The sequence below is a fragment of the Ailuropoda melanoleuca genome, chromosome 3 (assembly GCF_002007445.2).
Source record: "Ailuropoda melanoleuca isolate Jingjing chromosome 3, ASM200744v2, whole genome shotgun sequence".
Taxonomy (NCBI): domain Eukaryota; kingdom Metazoa; phylum Chordata; class Mammalia; order Carnivora; family Ursidae; genus Ailuropoda; species Ailuropoda melanoleuca.
In genome coordinates this window covers 99,508,403-99,525,567 of record NC_048220.1, presented here as the reverse complement: position 1 = coordinate 99,525,567, position 17,165 = coordinate 99,508,403, and the positions used below count along the sequence as shown (strand labels likewise).

Sequence of the window (17,165 nt, the reverse complement as noted above, 5' to 3'; positions counted from 1 at the left end):
AGTCCTAGAGGCAGTGCTGCAAGATGTCCACAGCTACAGAAAAAAGACGTACACATCAGCCAGCTTCCTTCAGTGGCTCAGAAAGCAGCTCAAGTATCATTAGAGTGCCGCTAGGAGAGAAGCTTGACCACTATCACATCCAGTTCCCCCTGGCCCGCAAGTCAGTCATGATGAAGATAGAAGATAGCAACACACTTGTGTTCCTTGTGTATGTCAAGGCCAATGAGCACCAGGTCAGCATGTCTATGAAGAAGTACTGTGACCCTGACCCGGCCAAGGTCAGCACCCTCATCGGGCTGGATGGAGAGAAAAGGCATAGTTCTGTCCTGACTATGAGCTTTGTTTATTGCCAACAAAATTAAGATCATCTAAACAGACCAGCTGGCTAATTCTAAATACAAAATTTTTTTCACCATAAGAAAAATTGAGATTGGCATCTGAGGTATAGTGGGAGGGAGGGAGTCATGTGGGACTGAGCCCTTATTCTGTGGGATTGGATACTAACTCTACATCAGAATTGTTAGCCAGCCTACTTGCTAAACTTTATTTCTAATAATTTATTTAGATATATTCTTTTGAGTTTTACTTTTAAATAATCATAAAATATGCAGTGAACTATAGATTTATATTCTCTTCCAATTCTTATAACTCCAGTTTGTTTTTATCATCCTGGCTCAAACCTTCACAATGTGAATAGAAGAGTTATTAGTGGGATCCATCCCACTGTTTAAAAAGAATGATTCTAGCATTTTCCCATTTAGAATGATTGTTGTATTTTATAGACACTTCTGTGTCATTTCGGTATGCCCTCATCATTTTTTGAGCTCTTCCTTACTTTCTGGAGCAAAAGGATGTTGCAGGTTTATCTTGTATTTTCCCTACCCGGCCCTGGCATGAGACATTTCTCCCAAGAGCCTTGGTTTATTTAAGTGGAGGCTGATATACAGGAACCAAGATCTAGGGGGTACTATTATTGGTATATTATGCTTCCGGTCTTGGTGGACAGAATGGGCACATACACATGTATATCTATATTAAAACTGTTTCGTTCACACCGATACCTTCAATTCCAATCCCAAATCATACAGCATATTTTTAATTTCACCTTTTCCATATTTGTGACTCTCTTCCTTCAGTGAGAACCCTGATTTCCATTATCCTTGATGTATTTATTTGTTCAGTTCCCCCTGTATGTAACCAAACTCTTGTGTAGCCCAAAAACACAAGAAGTGGGGGAGGAGCAGAGAAAGGAGGAAGGGTTTTGTTTTTTGTCTTTATTTTATAGAACCACTTCCCCTCTCTCACGGATCCTGAAGAAAAGCCACAGAAGCCACAGAAAGATAGGGGAGGGGAGAAGTGCCCCAGGGGAAACAAACCAGTCCAGTCTCTGCCTTTGAGGTGGGGCTGAGTGAAGGCAGGCAGGTGGAGCCAGCTGGCCCCTCCTCTTGTCTCCTAGGTGGTTCCTGGTAGCCTTTTTTTTTTTTTAAGACTATTTTTAAAAGAGCAGTTTTAGGTTTACAAAAAATTGAGAGGAAGGTACAGAGGTTTCCAATAAATCCCCTACTCCTACACACGCACAGCCTTCTCCACTATTGACATCCCCCACCAGAGTGCTACATTTGTTACAACTGGTGACCCTATGTCCATATACCATTATCACTCAAGGTCCTTAGTTGACATTAGGATTCACTCTTGGTGTTGCACATTCTGTGAGTCTGGACAAATGTATAATGACATGTATCCATTGTTGCAGTATCATATAGTTTCACTGCTCTACAAATCTGGCAGCCTTTTAAGGCTTAACTGCGTTGGTTATTTTGTTTTTGAGGGTCATGGAGGTGCTGGGAATGCATTTCAATGAACCCTGTTGAGAGAGCACTGTGGGAGTTGGCACACCTCCACCTTCCACTGCAGGAAGCCTTCTTGGCCCTGGGGTGCCCTGCCTGCAGAGCATCACCATTTCATGTTCAGCTTGTCCTGGCAGCTATTTGTGTCAAGCACCTTGCTGAATTCCCGCATCATCTTGTTGGGCTCCATGGAGCTTGCAATAGTCATATTACACATAAAGTGCAGCGAGTGTGGCTTGGCCTCTGCAGGGTTGAGCATCTCCACTTAGTTTTTGCCTTTAGGTTCATTCAGGTTACATCCCAGCAAATTTGAAACAAAGGTGTCTCCATGTACACTTGAAGGAGAACCTGCTGAAGGAGCCCCCAGTGGCCCAGTGCTGGCTGTAGCTGTTGCAAGAGGGAGAAGCTGGGGGCACACTGGGGCAAAATCTTCTGGTCCCACACTGCTGGAGCTGCCCAGTGTGTATGGAGTTTGGTTTGGATACATCCTGGGGGAAATTGGCATTATCTGGGGTTCTAGCACTGCTGTTGATACTGAAGGATGAAGGGGAGGCCACAGGGACACAGGGCTGTGCTGGGCTGTAGCACTTTACAGTTTCCCTCCATGGTGGGGAGACCCAGAGGCCTGTTTGGGCTACCCCCAGGCTGTCTTGGATGCCCGGTATTGGCAGGAAAAGTCCAGGGAGAATGCAGGGGAAGAAGCCCTGGAGGCCCTGGGATCCTGACATGATTAGGCTGTCTTTGCCCTTCTGCATGGAGGCCTGGCCAAAGCTGGCTCTCTCCGAAAGTGGGGAATTCCTGCTCTTACTTGGCTTGTAGAGAGATTGCTATTTGCAGTTGGGCCAGGGGTGGTCTTCCTCTCCGGGCAGGATAGGGGGCTGGCAGTCATGATGGCTTTGCTGCTTGCTTTTTGCCTTGTCTCCTGATCCTCTCAAGATCTGACTGGCTCCTCTGAGTATTCTTAGCAATTGTTATGGACTGAATTGTCTATCTACTGCACCCCCCCACACCCCACCCCACACCAAATTCATATAGTGAGGCTCTGACCCCCAATGTTGACTATATTTGGACATAGGATCTTTAAAGAGATGATAAAAGTTAAATTAAGTCATAAGGGTGGGCCCTGATATAATATCACTGGTCTCCTTATATGAAGAGGAGACACTAGGGATATATAGGTGCAGAGGAAAAGGCCATGTGAGGATAACAAAGAAGCCAGGAAGAGAGACCTCATTAGAAACCAGACATTACAATACATTGATCTTGAACTTTGAGCCTCCAGAACTATGAGAAATCAATTTCTGTTGTTAAAGACACCCAATCTGTGGCATTTTGTTATGGCCATCGTTGTTGACTAATACAGCAATTAAAGGTAGGAATGACGGGTTCACACATTCATCCATGGATCCTTCATAATTTGCTCTAAAATGTCTCTCTTGCTGGGATATTGAGAATGAGATATTTCTTGAGCAGGTTTTCACATTCCGTGCTCAAGTCAAAGAGAATATGGTATATTCTGCTCACTTTTCCCTTCTGCAGCTCCCTGAAGTTCTGTGTTTTAAAGGCAAGAATCCACTGACCAGCGTATAGAGAATGACTCCCAGGCTCCACACAGCCATGGTGGATGCCTTATACTTTGGGCCCTGGCAGAGTTCTAGGGTAGCATAAAGGGGGACTGCTCCAGAGGGTGTCTAACTTGTTGCCAATGGTGAATTAGTTGCTGAAACCAAAGTCTGCAGTCTTGATGTTCATGCCAGCATCCAAGAGCTAGTTTTCTGTCTTTAAGTCTCTATGAACAATAAACTTATGATGCTGCATAGCAAACACTATTTATTATACTATACTATACTATACTATACTCAACTATACTCAACTATACTATGATGCTGTGTACTGTATAGCAAACACTGTTGGGTAGAAATTGGCTTATATTGCTTTTTCTTGCATACCTTCATGAGCCACTAAGTACTCACCTCCACTAGTTTACTCCACGATAAGGAGGCTTGTCTTTAGTCTCCATCATTTCACATAATCTCACTATGTGGGGATGATCCAAAGCCTTCATGATTTTTATTTTTCGCGATAGTCTCTGGAGGCTGGAGGAATTCTGTTGAGTTTTGTTAGTGATCTTTATGGTTACCTCTTCCTAGTCAGGATGTCTCTGGCCAAGTTCACCATGGCAAAGGTACCCTTGCTGATGGTCTTGAAGAGCTGGTTGTTGCTGACATGGTCTCCTCAGCAGAGATGGCTGAGAAGCCTTGCAACGTGTTGGATTAACTGCTGGACTTGAAAGCCCAGTGTCTCAGGGTGAGCTTAAGCTTGGGATAAGCTGGTGAGAAGCTTGGTCTAGGTCATCTCAAAAGAAAATCACTTCCAAAAACCACCCAATGAATTGATCTTTATAATGGAATCAAAACATAACGCAGACTAAAAATGAACAAAAACAAATACTAACACACCAAGAAAAGAAGAAATGAGACAAAAGAATAAATTTTAAAAATAAGGAAAAAAAGAAAACCAGTAAGAAAAAAAGGAAAAAGAAAGAAAAATGAGAAAAAGAAAAATGAGAAAAAAGAAAGAAAATGGAAAAATGAGAAAAAGGAAGAAAAAGTGTAAACAAAATATACAAAAAGCCCACAATGCAAAGGAGAAAACAAGCTAACTTTAGTCAAATGACCTTCAGGTCACTGAAAACCAGCTTCCTGAGCTGGAAGGATGGCAAACCTAGGAATGACCAGGGGCTTTTATAGGTATGTGGAATTCCATAATAATGGCTCCTTATGAGGTCATAGCAAGAAAGGGACCTTTCATGGCTGGTGATCATCCACAGTGTTTTTCTCATTTTCTGCAGTCTCAAGAATCTGTTTTTCTTAAAAAAAAAATTATTGAGAACCTCAAACAGATTTTTGTTTATGTAGGTTATAGTTATTGGTATTTACTTTATTAGGATTGAAAACCTGTATGATGCTTCAGTGGCTTTTTCATTTCTAGTTTGAGAAGCTGTAATAATTTTTTTTTGTCTTAGAGTATTTTTTAAATGTTGGAATAGGTGGGAATTTTTAATAACTGTATTAACTTTTTTCATCCTATTCACATTTCAGTTTGTGTCTGTAATATAAAATGACTCTATATAGTAAAATATAATTAAAATACCATTCCAAAAACAATGATTCATCTATTCAGGGCCAAACTTTTTAATTCTCATATATTTTGAAATCTTTTGTTTCTCAGGTTGTATGCTTGAATGAGGATCCAAAAAAGGTCCACGTATTGTGATTGGTTGATACGTTTCTTAAGCCTCTTTTAGTCAGTTTTTGTTCCATCTCCTTTTTTCTCTCATTTATTTTGGAGGAATTCAGTTTTCTAGTGTCCTTCTGTTTGGATTTGCTGATTATATTCCTGTGGTATAAATTAACAAGTTCTGAATTTCCTGCAAATTGATAGTTCAGTCTTGAAGTTTAATCGGATTTTATATGATCTTTTTGGTGAGATGACTTCATGGGCTCTGTGTTCTTTTATCAGGAGGTACATGATATCTGATGGTCTGTCAGGTTAGGTGGCTTCCATTCTCATTGCCTAGCTCCATTAAATCATGACAAGTAGCAAAATACCTTATCCTTTCAATTATTAGCTGGAATACCTCTATAAAGAGAACTGTCTCCTCATCTATTTTTATAAATTTCTAACCCAATTACCTTGTGGTCAGAGATGGTGGTCTTTGATTCCTATTCTTGAAATTTGTTGGCGGCTTTTTTAATGGTCTAAAACACATAATTTTTTTTCCATTTGTTTTTCATATAGGGCTTCTAGGTGAAATTTCACTTCAACAAATGTTTCTGTGACAGAAATGTATCTTGAAAGGTTCTGAGCTAAGCTAAAGGAATACATGGCTAAGTGAGGAATTTGGGCATCTGAAACATCTTGGATATTTGATGTCCTGAGAATATTTGAGATCTTGTTAGGGGTGAAGAGATATTAAGGCAGCCACCTACAGTGCTACCCACAGTCCTTCGCACTGTGTGCGACATGCAATGCGTGTTCAATGTATTTTACCATTATTATTATTATATAATCTCACCATCTCAATTTATGTGTGGGAAACTGGGACTCATTCGTTTGTTTTTCATTCATTAAATGCTTCCTGTGCCCCTTTGGTCTGAGGAGGCACTATTCTAGGTGCTGAGTAAACTGCAGAATAAAGTCCCTGAATTTTGTTGTTTTGCTGTGGGGTGGGGGAAACCAAAAAAATTACAGGCAAGTTCAGAGGGTGATAAATGACATGAAGGGAATAAACAGGGTGATATGCTGGTGCTACCGGGTGGGGCACTACTTTAGATGGGGTGCTAACATTTCCTGAGAGACTCCTGGACAGGAAGGAGCTCAGTAAGGGAAGGTCTAGGAAAAGGTCTCTCCAAGCAGAGGGTTCCACACATTCAAAGGCTTTTCGGTGGGAACCGGCTTGGTGTGATCAAGTTGTGGAAAGGCCATCGGTGTGGCGAACAGGTTAAAGGGTGGTGGAAGGTGAGAGGCGGGTGGGGGCAGAGAAGAGAATCCAGCCTCTCTGGGCGATCCAGCACTGGTAATTTTGTATCTCACTTTGCGTCCTTCTGAGCCCTGGTATCTGTGTTTCTTCAGCAGAACATGTGAGGTTGCAAAATATGGTGGTTTAAAAAATCACTTCCCTAACCCTGTCTGCCCCTGCTTCTAAGTCTAAACCTGTACCTTAGGAGGGCAGTTCTGAAGGAAACATGGTTGCTTTGCCACAGTCTGGGTTTTCTTTCCGGCTGCTGCTGCCTGTGTGTGCCCACGTACCTCCAGCGTGAGTTGCTGATTTCAGCAGGGTTGAAGAATCAGCCCCAGGACGATTCCTGCTTTGCGCTCTGCCCCGACCTCTGGTGGACTCGGCTTGTTAAGACATAGATCAGGCTAGAAACGGGAAGCCTTTGCCTCGTATCCCCACCTGCCGGTATTTGGCTTGGAGTGTGCACTGTATTGTATTATGAAGGCCTCCAGGACCTGCGGAGAGGCACAATTTCAGACACTGCCATGGGTGGCCGTATGGCTTTTGAGCATCCAGCACGTCTTACTTTGGTACAAGAACCCTTCTTTAGAGTTTGGATGGCTTCAATCTTGCCTGTACCCGGAGCACAATGGGTGGGTGTAGGATCCAGCCTGACCAATGGGAGCACTCCATTCTTTTGGCCTCAGGGATTGGTTCAGAAAGAGCACATGACCCAAACTGGGCAAATCAAGTCTTCTCCAGGAGCTGGTGCGGAAACTTGGGAGAGAGGGCTCCTTCTTCTGGATCTAGAACTTTATAGGTCCTGCATTACTGGATTGCAAGTAGCCGTGCCATTGGCCACAGTGGAGAGAGGCTGCCTGAGAATTAAATCAACGTTGAGGAGGAAGGCGGGGTCTGGAAATTCAAAGGGAGTTATCATTTCAGCCCCTGCTTCTTGTGCCTAGAGTGAGGCAATAAATACCTTTTTATTCTTAAGTTAGTTTCAGTTAGGTTTCTGTCACTTGCAACTGGAAATCTCCTAATTAATAAACCAGTACTAGCCATTGTTATAATCAAAATAGTAGTAAATAATCAAAGGTAAGTTTGAAGTAAATACGATGTGGCACTTTATGACTCTTGCCACATTTGTAATTTCATACTGTATAGTCATCGGTATGACTATTATAAAATGTTGGTTTCTCACTCTGTGAGCAGGATCATGTTTATTTTGCTTATCACTCTAGCTCACTAGTTGATAGTAAGCTCCCAATAAATATTTGTGGAATGAACAAATAGTTACGTGGCAATCTTTACTGGTGTGACAATTTAATTGCTGTTATCGAATACTATTGTGGTTATCTAGGGGAATGCCCTATTCTTCAGCAAGTTATGCTGAAGTGAAGTGTTTAGGAGCAAAGTGAGATGATACCTGCAACTTAACTGGCTCAGCAAAAAATAAGTACATGAATAAATAAGTAAATACATTTTTTAAAAAGGTATATCTGTTTTAGAGAAAGCAAACATGGCAAAGTGCTAATCATTCTGAAATTAAGTGGTGTCTACAGAGGTGTTCATATTATTCTTTCAACTTTTGTAGGCTTAAAAATGATCAAAACTTAAGTTTGGAAAAGAAAAAAAGATTACCGTTATTTGAACAGGCACTCACGTTTGCCCTGCCTTTACGAAACTTATGATCTCACAAATGTAGTGATCCGAAGGGGCACCTGTGCCCCAATATTTATAGCAGCAATGTCCACAATAGCCAAACTATGAAAAGTGCCCAGATGTCCATTAACAGATGAATGCATAAAGAAGATGTGGTATGTATATATATACTATGGAATATTACTTAGCCATCAAAAATTTAAAATCTTGCCATTTGCAATGACATGGATAGAACTAGAGGGTATTATGCTAAGTGAAATAAGTCAATCAGAGAAAGACAATTATATGATTTTACTCCAATGTGGAATTTAAGAAACCAAACAGAGGAGCATAGGGGAAAAGAGGAAAAAATAAAACAAGACGAAATCAGAGAGGGAGACAAACCATAAGAGACTCTTAATCATAGGAAACAAACTGAGGGTAGCTGGAGGGTAACTGGATGATGGACATTAAGGAGGGCACATGATGTAATGAGCACTGGGTGTTATATGCAACTGATGAATCACCTCTGAAACTAATAAGACACTATATGTTAATTAACTGAATTTAAATAAACAGAATTTACAAAAAGAATCTTGGGGTGCCTGGGTGGCTCAGTCATTAAGCGTCTGCCTTCGGCTCAGGGCATGATCCCAGGGTCCTGGAATCGAGCCCCACATCCGGCTCCCTGCTCTGCTGGGAGCCTGCTTCTTCCTCTCCCATTCCCCCTGCTTGTGTTCCCTCTTTTGCTGGCTGTGTCTCTCTCTGTCAAATAAATAAATAAATCTTAAAAAAAAAAAAAGGAATCTTCCAATCTCCCAATTCTAAGACAAATATACCAGAGAAAAGCCATTTGCATTACAAAAGAATTTTTCATTTTCCAGGGGGAAAAAAACCAACAACCCTCGAGTCTTCAAATAATAGTAATTAAAATGGTCCAATGAAGGCACAGAGTTCAGTTGTAGGGGAACCTGGGATTAGCCCTGTAGAGCAAATCTTCTCCTCTTCCTTCCTCCTGCCCTCCCCAACCTTGTCTTTCCTATCTTTTCTTCTTCTTCTTGGTTTTTTTTTTTTTTTTTTTTGCTAAAATAGAAAAGATTTTTTTCTTTAGATTCTAAAGTCACTGTAAATGAAAAGTTCAGACACTAAAGAAAGGTATAAAAGAGATAGTAACCCATCACAGGATTAAGGTATTGTGACTCCTCTATTGCATGACCTAGTATTTAGCCACATATATTAATTTTATTTATGAAGCAGGAAAAGATATACCTCCAGCAATATTTTTCATGGTGGTGGCATCATCATACCATCATCACCATCATTATCATCATCACCATCATTGGAGGCTTGTTATGTCAGGCACTGTGCTAAGTGCTTTGCCTGCTGTAATTCTTTCAATGGCTCCATGAATAAGAAGAAAGCAGGGCTGTGTGAGGTTAACTTGCCAAAGGCTGAGTGGAGCTTTAAACCTGGCTGGCTGACTCCAGAGCCTGTACTCTTAATCATGTACCATTATTTTTATGCAGTTCTCTAACTTTGTGTGTTTTCGCTATTTCTCAGTCTTAACATTTATAAACAATGCTGCCAGGAATATCTCAGATAAACATTTTTTGAGTCCTCAAAAATGTCAGCCCTTATAACTCCTGGGCTGTATTTCTTCCTGAAATATTAACGAGGCAGATATTCTTACTAAGTAAACGGGAAAATACACTCAGCAGTGAGTCTTCCTATAAAGTCATGTTGCCAAGAGTTGGAAGGGAGTCTTTTGATTGATCTCTTCTGGGCAAGAATCTTCTCTAATCATGACAGTACCAGAAGTGATTACAAGAGTAATAAAACCCCCTAACACCCCACTATATGTCACACACTGGACCATGCCTTTTTCCTTTGTGATTTTCTTAATCTTTAAAATAACCCTGTGAGGTAGAGGGGTTACCCCACTGTGTCCAGAGGAGAGTAAACATCCTGTGGCATCCCTGATGTATGGTCACAGCTTTTGCTTAACACCTGTTCGTGAACGGGGAACTCTGTTTTGCAAAGCAGACCAGACCACTTGTGGATTGCCCTAATTGCTTACTTACTATTTTAAGTGAATTCACTTAAAGTCACAGCAGAATTCACCATAGAATTCACTAAATCCCTTTTCACACAATAGAGCTTGCACTTTAAAACAAACAGCGAGCACAGCTGCCATTGTTGAGCACTTGCAAGGGGCCAGCATTTGTTCTCAGTGCAGTTCTCACAAGTATTACCTAATTTATGCACCACGACCTTGTGTGTGTGTGTGGGGGGGTGTATCATTTTCTCCATTTTATATATGAGGTGGTTGAGCGTTGTAGCTATTGGGCACCATCCGAGATAGTCCCCTCTCACCTGCATGTATTTATCTATGGCTTTAGAACCTGCCCTCCCTAGAATGTGCCCGAGGGCAGAAGTGTGAAGCTCATCAGTGGGGTCACCATTGAAAATGTCGATTTAGAAAGACAGAAAGCAGCTGACCAAGCTCCTTTCCAAAATTTTGCAGGTTTCAGAATTTCATACAGTATGTATGTGGGTTGGAACAAGGAAAATTTAGATGAAAGTCTAGCAAACATTAATTACCCTATCAACAAACGAATCTAGTCACATCTATTGATGTATAGGGGTTTCTATTAAAGCCTAATGGTAGACACTTTGTCGTGAGCGAATTTACTTTAGAATCTATTCTACATACTCTTCTGTTGAGGGTTGAATTCTGACCCTCAAGGAGGTTGAAGTCCTAAGTCCCAGTACTTATGAGTGTGACCTTGCTTGGAAATAGGATCTTATTAAATGTCATCAAGTTAAAATGAAGTATTAGGGTGGGCCCTAATCCAGTGTGACTGGGCTTCTTATAAGAAAAGGAAAGTGCCGTATGAAGACCCAGACACACAGGGAGAGTACCGTATGGCAACAGAGGCAGGGATTTGAGTGAGCAGCTGCAGGACAAGGGACACCAAGGATTGAAGCCACTACCAGAAGCTAGGAAGACAAGCAAGGATTCTATCCAGAGCCTCAGAGAGCATGGTCCTGCTGACACTTTGATTTCAGATATTTAGCATTCAGAACTGTGGATAAATAAATTTCTTTTGTTTTAAGCCCTCTAGTTTGTGGTACTTTGTTATGGAAGCCCTAAGAATCTAATACGAGCCCCCATTCATGGATAGGGGTTGATAAATTATGTCAAAGATTGGGAGCCCAGTTGTGTAGAAGATTTCCTTTTTTGTTCATTCCCTCTGAGGTTTTCAAACATCAGTGTTTATACGGAAAAATACATAAATCTATTCTATAGGTGGTTTAGAGTATTTTTGTGGATAATTTTGTCTGTCTGAAATTTTCTTATTTGACCATTTAGAGTGTAACCCCTAAGCTTCTTTGTACTGTGTTCCTCTTTGCTTTCCCTCCCCTGGACAAAATTTTTCCCATTTTTCTTGGAATATTTCCCTAGACCCCTCACCAATCTAATGTGTTCTCCTTTGAATATATTGCAGTGGTACTCAGTGTAGGGATTACAGTGACACTGTTACCATCCTTTCCTTGAACATGGACACTGTACTTCTACAATGAAATCTAACTTGGCTTTTTTTTTAAAGCAGCCACACATCAGTTATTTAATTGAAGCCCTATGCCTTTAAAATATATATATATATATAGCTCTTAAACCAGATTTACCAGATAACCATTCTACACCTTTTTAAAAACACCAAAATACAGGTGTTTTAAGACACTTAGATATACAGCGTCACATTGCTCCCATTAAATTTTATTTTGTGCAAATAATAGATAAATAAGTCCCGGAGACCTAATACACAGAACAGTGATTTAGACAACGAAGCTTTGTTATAAAATTAAACTTGCTAGGAGAGTAGATCTTTATTTTTCTCAACACTAGAAGAAACGGAAATCACGTGATGAGATAGAAGTGTTAGCTAATGTTAGAGTGACAAAGCAAAATAAATGTATCAAATCAATATGTTGTAGACTTTAAACTAATAAAATGTTGTATGTAAAATATATCTCAATAGAAAAAGTCTATAAAATTTTTCAATTTTGTTTTCTCTCAATCTCTTTTTCTCTTCTAGCTTGTTGAAATAGTCTTGGTCCTGTGAGAGCAACCTCCCTATTTTGGGTGTCATCTCCAGACTTAATAAATAAATTTGCCTTTTAAAAATATTAACTTTTCTTGACTTTCTTCCTGTAGGTTAGTGCCATGTTTTGGCATTTAGATTTGGCTGGGTCTCCCTCTTCTATTTGCGTGGCTCTTGTGGGAGTTTTGTGTGTAGTTAAATACATTGCTTTCTTTAGATGCTGGCTTCTCTTCCTATCTCTTGAGGAGAATGTGATTTTTTTTTTAGTCAGAATGTTATTAAGACAGAATTAATGCCTTTAGATTGTAACAATCTTTTAAGAATAACAATGTGATAATAATACTATATTTTGTTGAGGTGAAAATAACTTATTAGTAAGATAATAATGACCAATAATGACTGGACTTCTTTTTATGTACTATGCATGCTCACTTAAGAAACATATTTTACTGAGGTGAAAGTCCTATATCATAAAATTAACCATTTTAAAATGAACAGTTCAGTGGTTTTAAGTATACTCATGATGTTGTACAACCACTACCCTTTTCCAAAACGTTTTCATTACCCAAAAGTATATTCCATTAACCATCCTTCCATACTCCCCTCCCCTCAGCTCCTGGCAACCGCCATTCTGCATTCTGTGTTTCTATGGTTTTATTTATTTTGGATATTCATATAAATGAAATCTATAGGTCACTTTTTGTGTCTGCCTTTTTTTGGTTATGATGGTTTGTTGCAGCATGTATCAGTACTTTATTCCTTTTTATGGATGAATAATATTCTATTGTGTTTGTCCATTCATCTGTTGATGATGATTTGTGATGTTTTCGTCTTTGGGCTATTGTGAATAGTGCAGCAATGGACATGCGTGTGTATGTACTTGTTTTAGCAATATCTTATAAACTGTGCCTTTTAAGAATTTGAAAAAATTTGATCACTATTTTTTTAGGAAACCTTTATTTGGGTGACTTTAGCTCATAAATGGTCTTTACACAGAAGTTTCTTGCATCTTGTAGGTCTTGTCCTCCCCTGGATTACGTTCCCATTTCTGGGACGTTTTTCAGGATGAGTGAGTAAATAACCATCGTCATCATCCTCCTGATATTGGAGATAGTAGTTATCATTTGAGAGTACATTATATGATTGATACTGTTATTATCCCCACTTTACAGATGGCGAGACTGAAGTTTATGAAATTTAAGCACTTTTCCCAAGTTATACACTAGTAATAGAGCAGGGACTAAACCCCAGATCTTTATGATTCTAAAACTTGTAGGTATGTGATGATTATGTGCCCGAGTTTCCTATCTTTCATGAAGATGACTTAAAAAAAATTCCAGTGGATACCTGCTGACCATCAATGATGATAAACCATTCATCAGTGAGTCCTGAAATCAATTTAGTGGGGGCACAGACCTCATTAAAAACTGAAATGGAATGGAATAGGATGGAAAGTATCATATAGTAAGGGTATTACTCTATGAAACTTTCATTTCAGTTACATGTGTGTAGCACGTCTGCACTGGGTCATGATGTAAAATGTATTTCTTATTGTGGGCTGCAGTCAAAAATGTTTGAAAAATGCTGCACTAAGCTACACATACACACATTCATTCATTTCCGCAACCCCTTATGTTTGAACTTTTATGTGCCTAAATGGTTCTTGTTAGTTTCTGCATACTTAAATATGGAGAAGTTCCTCTCATCCTCCAAGTTTGCAAAACACAAATTCCCCGAAGTACAGCATTTTTTGCTCCCTCACAGCCACCCCTGACTTACCCGACATGGCTTTTATAAGATTTGGTTGGTGAGTGGCAAGTTCGGTGCTGCATGCCTTTGAAGTTCTGTTCATAATCCCACAAGTACAGAGTTCCCTTTGGTTATTAAATGACAAAAAAAAATGTGCACATTCAATAAGCACTTTATTAGGTGATAGCCCACATTGATCCCATTCAACACAAATAATAATTGTGCTCATTTGTCACTTATTGGCACCCACATCAGATGGGCAAGATACAGAAGAGGACATCTTCCCTGCTGTTTGTCACACAGTGCGAGGGCCATGTGGAGCACTGGTCCCCAGACAGCCTCTGGGAAGGGACCCTGTGGATATGCAGATGATAATTTCACATGGCAAATGCTGGGTTTTCTTCACGTCAGTAGCTATCCACAGCAGTTCTCTGGGGACCCTTTCAAACGCCAGTTCGCAAACGTGTTCCTTAAAACACAGATTTTTATTACTAATGAAAACATATTAAAAATGCTAAGTTGGTGGGAAAATCCAAAAGAATTCTTTTAAGGAGCTGAAGTGAATTATAACTTAAATCTACAAAATAGAATTAGGGTTTGAATTTTTTATTTATGTATTCTAAATGCAAGAATTTAGTTTCTTATTGAAATGATAAAAAAAAAAGTCATGTTGAAAATTCAAGGGGTTCTTGATTGGGTAGGGATGGTGGTGACTGAATATTCAGTAAATGGTGAAACACCCACTGTGTGTAAAATACTGTGCCTCGTGTTGAGGAGACAAAGGGAAAAAGTATGTTAGCAAGCTACTTCAAGAAGCTATCCAACAGAAGAACTCCTGTATGTGTTCATAGAATATATTTTAAGAAAGTTCATCAAGATCTCGTATGCCATCAATGGTAGGAAATTAGAACACTACTGTCTGTTAAAAAGGGACTAGTTAAATATATTTTGGCAGAAGCATAGAATGTGATACAGAAGACCATTACAAAGAAACAATGAGGCCTTCAAGATGACCGTGAGAAAAAGGCAGATTTTGGGGCGCCTGGGTGGCTCAGTCGTTAAGCGTCTGCCTTCTGCTCAGGTCATGATCCCAGGGTTCTGGGATTGAGCCCCACATCAGGCTCCTCCGCTGGAGCCTGCTTCTTCCTCTCCCACTCCCCCTGCTTGTGTTCCCTCTCTCGCTGGCTGTCTCTGTCTCTGTCAAATAAATAAATAAAATGTTTAAAAAAAAAGAAAAAAGCAGATTTTAATGTGAACAAAGCATGCTTCTGAAGCATCTGTCTCATTAACTGTTTTATTTCAAGCATCTAGAATAGTCCTTGGCATATAGTAAGTGTTTGGTAAGACTATGATAACATTTTAATAAAAATGAATGTGGGGGTATCCACATACACAGATCTACGTCAAACTGTGAAGAGTCGTTAGCTCCAAGGAGTGTGCTTAGGGATGAGGGAAATGGGGCCTTAGGAGGGCAGAGATCATATCGTGCATGGATCCCAGTGCCTGCTAAGTGCACCCAGTGTCTATGAATTGCATACAACTAATGTTGTGAGTTAGGCCTGCAGTTGCCTAATTCATTTTTGTATTTTAAGCAGTGACTAGAAGGATGCCTTGAGCGTCGTAGTTGCATCACACACTGTTGGCTGCATACGTAGCAGCTGTTCCTCATTTCTTCCTGTTTAGAGACCCCCACTTTTGTTCAGCCTACAATATTATCTGGGAATATGGACTACTTCCCTGAGTCCAGGGTCTGAACCTAGTTTGGTAATCCCATTCCCTATTTGCTCCAGATATTTAGGGGTGGCCATCTGATCAACTTGTGGCCAGTGAGATGTAAAAGGAAGTCTTCTGGGAGGGATTTTGCTTCTGAATAAAATGAGATGGGTGAGGAGATTAGCTCCTCTCTAGTCTTAAATGTGGTGGCACGAAGATGTGATGTTTGGACTTGAGTCAACCATATTTCTGAACCAAGAAGCCCAAATATAAAAAGATAATATGGTAAAGACTGACGAGAAGAAAGATAGAGCCTGAGTGCTGGGTGACATTGCTAAACCTCTGCATCAGTCCCAAAACTGCCAGAAAGAGAATTGAATTGTGAAAATTTGCAAGCAACTGTAAGATATGCACTGCTATTTAGGGCTGAAAGCAATTCTAACCTATATAGATGCTCTAAAAAAAAAAGGCTTGCATTAATGAATTCAAGTATTAATAAATTCAAGGAGGTAACAATCTAGTGGAGACATAAGCTATATAAATAAATAAATTTGAAAAACCCTAACAAAGCAAGACGATGTGTACTGAGTATTGAGTGAATAACAGAGCCTGGTGGGCCTATCAGGAAGCTCTTCATGGATGATAGAAAAATGTGAACTGTCTTACAAAGAACCTAATTAAATAACTGACCCATTAAAAAACATGTGAACTGATGCTTGAAGGCTGATAATAGTAAAGGTGTAGATTTAACAATTAGCTGTGCAAAAAAGGTCACTAGTCTTTGATAGCTTAACTTCATCTCATTTTGAGACTTCATTCTGTTTGATGCCAGGAAATGTAACACTAGTTTATTCTAGCTATAGTCAGTCAAGTCAGTATAGTCTGCCTTCCTTCTTATCTCTAGATAACATCTGAGTACTGATGGGGGCATGTGGTGTCATGGAATGGAGTGGGGGCATTTGATCCTATGTTCGTGACTGTTGACAACAGCAGTAATTGTCAAGTTTAATGTGCAGACATATCATATCACCTGCATGTTTATTAAAATGCAGAACCTGATTCGGTAGGTCTAAGTAAGGCCTGAGATTCTGCATTTCTATCAAGCTCTCAGGCAATGCCATTGTTGCTACCATGTGGACCACACTTTGAGTAGTAAGGAGAGGACTTTGCTTAAAATCACTGCTTTGGAGCTTTTTCTTCTTAGTTTTCTAGGAACCAGGCTTGAATAGGGAGGGTTCCCACCACCAATCATGGTCATTGCATCAAACTTTGGTATAATTCTCTATTGTCTTTTTCCTCTTGTTGTATATATGACTTATGTTTTTGGTTTTTCCTTTTCCCCTGTTGCTCCTCTGGCTGTCGTGAGCTGGGACTGTGCCCCCGAAAAAAGGTGGCACATGTAATTCATTGTGATAATGGAATCTTTATTGTAATGCAATTAGCAGTGGACATGTCTGGTTTTACTGTGGGAAAGGAGCATGGAAGGAGCTATTTAAATTAGTGAAAAAGTATTAACAGTGAAACATATAATTAATACAGGATTGCTCTGTTAAATAAAATCCCGTTGTGTGTGGGACATGTATGCCTGTTGTGTTATGGCAGACA

General features: G+C 39.9%; 1 pseudogene; it reads right to left on the bottom strand.

Moving 5' to 3' along the window:
- Positions 1–1,953: 1,953 nt before the first annotated feature.
- LOC109488983 lies at positions 1,954–13,884 on the bottom strand (annotated as a pseudogene).
- Positions 13,885–17,165: the final 3,281 nt, after the last annotated feature.